The 5628-nt window shown below is 40.5% G+C and overlaps 1 non-coding gene across 1 annotated transcript; it reads left to right on the top strand.

Annotated features, from left to right (window-relative positions):
* The first annotated feature begins 5245 nt into the window (after positions 1 to 5245).
* Positions 5246 to 5364, top strand: LOC145390504 (5S ribosomal RNA). Its single transcript, XR_013895654.1, has one exon. It is a non-coding gene; the product is annotated as a 5S ribosomal RNA (ribosomal RNA).
* The last annotated feature ends 264 nt before the right edge of the window (positions 5365 to 5628 follow it).

Consider the following 5628-nt stretch of genomic DNA (forward strand, 5'->3'; position numbering starts at 1 on the left):
AGGACATTCTACCAGCACCCAAACTAATGTCCGCCAAAATTTGGGTTTGAACCCTACACTCGAGAGTAGTACATTACTGATCGAAAAATAGTGTAGAGGAAAAAAAAGACTTTCGTTGGTATCTCAGTGGTGTGTGGTATGTGATGGTGGTGTGTGGTGGTGGTGTAGAGTGTACGGTGGCATGCTAGTGGTACGCTGTTACAAGCAAGCCAGCGATGTTTACTCTTAACGTATGGAAATGAGTGGCCCGGCTGTACCCGGCCCAACCCGACCCTGCCCGACCCGACCGTCAACCTGAGCAGAAGCTAATAAGTTTACTCCTACGTGAAGTAGAGTTGAAATTCTTTCTCCATGTGTTACATTCATTTTTGTTACCAACTAAAAAATCAACCATAAAGACGTAGGAACCCCTGGGAATCTCGAATTTTCAAAGGGAGCGTTCGGCTCAAACTGGTGAACGTCTTAGTTACAAAATAAGTTAAAAAAGATTTTCCGTCGTAATTTTTTTTTTTTTTTTGCATAAACTCAGGCAATTAAATATCGGAGATTCCGCCTATAATTTGATATTAACGTTTTTGTTATCTTTTGATGGTGAAATCACCAAGGAAAACACTACTTCTGGCTTTGATTATCTCGTCAACAACCAAATCGATATCTTTTCGTTTCGTTGGCACGGCAGGTTGACAGCGAAGATTGTAGAATTTTATTGTTCCTGTGATGAAAGCTACGGAGTCTTGCTTTACACCAGCACTCGCGTACCGCTGGAACCCATGTTGCTCAAACAAACCCTTAGCTATATTAAGAATTCGGTTTTCTTTGCTTCATAACATGTGCTCCACAATACCCAGTGAGTGAATCTAAATTTAATCAATAGCTGAAAATCACCCAGGGAGAAACTACCTGTTTCTTACTTTCATCCTGTGACTGATTTTCGCTATCGGAGGGAAATTGTGATAACATGGCACTCGCTCGCTCGTCACACACTCACGAAGCACACTTCACTAGTAATACCAATCGTAGCCTGGTTGTGATTAGAATGTGGATGGTGTACTTCAGTGATATGCGGTAGTGGTGGTTGTGTATGGTAGTGTAAAAAAAAATCTGATTGTGTAGTAGTCTTCAAACGTCTCGTTTAGTAGTGGTGGTGGTGCTTGTGGCAGCCTAGCGTGTTGTGGTATAGGTGGGTTAGTGGTGGTGCTTGGGTGGTAGTGGCAATTGTAGTTGTGGTAGTGTAGTGTTGTGGTACAATTGGGTTAGTGGTGGTAGTGCTTGTGGTAGTACGTTGTTGGTGCTGTTTGGTAGTACAGAATGGTGTGTGGTGGTAACTTGAGCAGCGCATTGGTGTGGTAGTGATATATACGCCTCGTGTGGTGTTGGCCGAGGCGGTTGTGGTGGTAGATGAGTAATGTGATTTAAAGCTGTACTTGTAACTGCGGTAAGGAGTGTGTGGTGGGTGTAGTAGTTGTAGTAGTAGTGTGTGGTGGTGCAGACACTGCGACATTATTCTCATTGGCTTACCAGATTTCGCATCACCTCCTCCTTAGAGATTTACTTTGTTTTACACACTTCGTCTTGAAGAGGGATGCCTTCACGCGAAGGCACCGATGTAAACTGGAGGCCCAGCTACCCAGGCTAACAAAGATATCTCAACTCCTTTCCTATTCCCTGAAAAGAGGATGCTGGATTGTGGGCGAAGAAAAACATCAGCCTACTGTACAGTTTGCCATAGTCACATTAAACTGAGCCTGGAGAAAGAACAACAACAACTAGAAAGCATTCAAAGAACGCATACCATAGCCAACGATGATAAAAAAAAAAAATGTTTTACTAACTTATTGCCAATAGTGCCGGGGATCAAACCCTGTACTCGTGAATTTGGCTCTCTGTTTTCTTGTTTTTGTTTTTTCTTGAAAGGAACAACTTTGCCGGCTGCTGGCCTTTGGTTCCTTTTTTCTTGCATAAAAAAAAGACAGAGCCAGGCAGTTTTCCACCTTGCTACATACTTATAACCAAGGTGCCCCCGACCCCACTGTAGGCCTTCAAGTGAAGAGACAACTGCCCGACACTCGGGAAAGACGAGGCTTTTACTCATACGCAAAGTATATCCGGCAAGCAAGTATGATGGACTAAACCTGTAATAACGCAGGAAAACGACTAACGTATTGCCTGTAATGCCGGGAATCGAACACGGAACTCTTCATACATGATCCAGCAACGTTCAGCTATGCCAGGGTATTATTTTTTTTCTTTCAGACCCACAGTGGAGGCTGGGGACGTTGGGTACATGTATGTAACAAGCACAGACAACTTTTACATGGTCGAAGTATGTAGAATATTTAGTATTTAGAATATTTAGTACACTATCAAATTAAACCACAACCACCACCATAAACCATAATGACCCATACCACAAATAAATTAGGCTAAAAATAAGGGTAATATACAGCTCACAGGTATAGGCCTACTATCATTAAAATACTATATCTAAAAAAAAAAATCTAATTTCAAATGTATCACTCATAATAGGTTCATTTATATTTACTCAGGCTATCTGCACATTATATATATATATATATATATATATATATATATATATATATATATATATATATATATATATATATATATATATATATATATGGAGCCTCTGTGGTGCGGTGGTAGAGTGTGCGGTTCGCCTCCCGCCAGAGTTGTAAAAACTTTGGGAAGCGTTCACCAAGCCACTTGCTACTTTGGTGGACAAAAGGGGCGCTGTGGTTGAACCAGTGTCGCATACTAGTATGCTTGCACCCAATCGGCTTAAGGCGGGCCGATTACACTTGGTTCACAGACTACACACACACATCCAAAGCCACTACAACACAACACTCACGCTCACAAGCACTTCTAACCCTACATACAGTCTCTACCAGACAGCCTAAGCCACTGAATAGAGATACATTGGCTGTATCGTCCCTGCTGCGGTAGGGATAGGCTGGTCCTGCAGTGGACCTCGACGGCTGATGATTTATATATATATATATATATATATATATATATATATATATATATATATATATATATATATGTGTGTGTGTGTGTGTGTGTGTGTGTGTGTATGTAGAGAGAGAGAGAGAGAGTAAATGAAGCTATGATTGAATGAATGTATAAATCAGAGTAAGTGAATGAATATACGAAACAAAAAATATATTATGGAGCTAATGAAAGAAAAATAATAATGAATGAAGGAATCACCGAACTAAGAAAGGTCGAAATAACGCAGGAAACTAGGCGTTGCATAGTAACAAAGATACACACACACACACACACACACACACACACACACACACACCTATCAGTCAAACCTGGATAATACAGCTGTAATGCTAATATAAGAATGATTCCAACTGAAAAAGTTTCACCTCTTCACAACAATAACATATTATTGTTTTAATATTACTACTGCCAGATAATGTTATTTCGCTCACGAAAGATTTCTTGCACAGTATTCTGATGGTTAGCTAAGACTGTTTTTAATCCCTGCCATTCAAAAATCTCAATGGTACTGTACGTATTGCCTTTTTCGGTTGTCAGAGCAAAAAAAAGATATAAAAATGATGCCATCATACTGACAGGAATCATGTAACAGATTCTTTTAATATCTGTCACGCCAAGAATGTCGTTCAGGGACGACTTTATTCACCTTAGAAAAGATGTCTCCGGAAAGGTTTAATAATGAAGTTTTTAAAACTTTTAAGTACAAGAGGTGTTCTTCTAACTTGAACATAATGTCGGGAGATACAATGATGTCACTGTAAGTAAGGGGGTTTACATCATTTATATGAAACAAATGAATAAAAGAATGATGGGAGGAATGGACAGCCATGGCCATAAATTATCAGAAAGTTCTTCCCATTAAAGTCCCAGTTCTGTCAACTTTCCATCTATAATTCTGAAACTATTGCACTTTGAACCTTGTACTCTTTACAGCAAACCATCAGAGACTGACCAAAAGTTAGGCGCCTGTGCCTGGATGTTGTTTACACTACCAGTAAAGTACTGACAAAAGTTTGGTTCGGCACCAGCCCAGAGAAACTGTGAGGGAACTGGGTTTATCCGTGTCAGGTGTATGACGGTGGTGGACCGTTTGGTGACACTTGTTAAGCTCGAATACATGGAAGAAACTTTGTCGGAATGTTGCCCATCCATGATGAAATCATGACATAACGGATATGGTGGTGTGAATCGGCCGTAACTGACTCTACTTTATGTAGGAAGGCTTTGGAGATTAATAACAGTTTCTGTACTAGGTGTAACAACTGATTTTATAAGTTTTTTAGTGAAATACAGCAAGCTCGCCCCTAACGCAAGGGTTTCGTTCCGACTGTGGCGCGTTCGGCGCGAAACCGCGTTAGTTTCAACTACTTACTTTCACTGCTGGGAACGCTACTAATAAAAAGTAGCGGCGCTCCCATTCCCGTTACTAGCTCGAAAAAGTAGTGGCGTTACTGGTTTCGCTACTTGATACAAAACGTAGCGGCGCTCCCGCTCCCACTCCCGCTACTTTGATTAAGAAAAAGGTACGCGAAGGAAAGGTTAACAAAAATTTTGTGATAAAGCAATACACTGTATACTTTTTTGATAATAATGGTCAGTCTTATTGGTTATGTTGTGTACCAGTAATGTCAGTATATACTTATACTGAAAAAAAAAAAAAACATCATATACATGTCGGTGTCACCGTAATGAAGCTTAAGAGCCGAAGGTACGGGAAAAAGCTATTTACTGTATAATGTAACAAATGTTCGTTTACACTGTTTCCTTGTATACCTACTGAAAGTAACATACGTAAATAAAAGGCAAAAAAATGTGGCCTACCATTGATATCTATTATATAGATTTATTATATTTTCAATGATACCTGTTTAAGATATGCACGAAAACGAAAGTAAAAATGAACTGGGGCTTTCTTTTAAAGGCTATTTATACAATAGCAATGTTTTTCCATTACTTAAAAACTGAAAGTAACATACTGTTACGAAAAAATAACGTAGTAAGAATTAGTCTGAAAGAGAGAGTAAGAGAGAGAGCAGGAATTGGAGACGGGGATAGTTAGATGTGTGTGTGTGTGTGTGTGTGTGTGTGTGTGTGTGTGTTAGCATTGCCTACATCTAGCTGACATCCCTATTTATCTTTCCTTAATTTGTGGTCGATAATTAACTAGCAAATTCCTGTCTAATTACTGCACATTACTAATAAATAATAAGCCAACGGCCATACCACGTTGAGTACACCTCTTCCCGTCCGATCAGCGAAGTTAAGCAACGTTGGGTCTGGTTAGTACTTGGATGGGTGACCGCCTGGGAACACCAGATGCTGTTGGCATCCCTACATGTCAAGTGGAGTTGGTGGAGGATTAGTGCCCCTCCCTGTAAAACAATTAACTCTAAGCCATTGGCCACCCCGTCTGGGATACATGGCGTCTGGCAATGAATGAATGAATAAATTACTGATGTAATGTAGAACAAACATCATTGGGGGAGGCGGTGGCTCAATCGGTAGAGTGGTGGCCTGCAGTCCTACCGAGCCCAGGTTCAAATCCCGGCTGGGTCAGGGAACAGCTACCAGAAGACCCGCCGACATGTCGTA

The sequence above is a fragment of the Coenobita brevimanus genome, chromosome 14 (genome assembly GCF_032717465.1).
Source record: "Coenobita brevimanus isolate Jiangsu-jjx chromosome 14, ASM3271746v2, whole genome shotgun sequence".
Taxonomy (NCBI): Eukaryota; Metazoa; Arthropoda; class Malacostraca; order Decapoda; family Coenobitidae; genus Coenobita; species Coenobita brevimanus.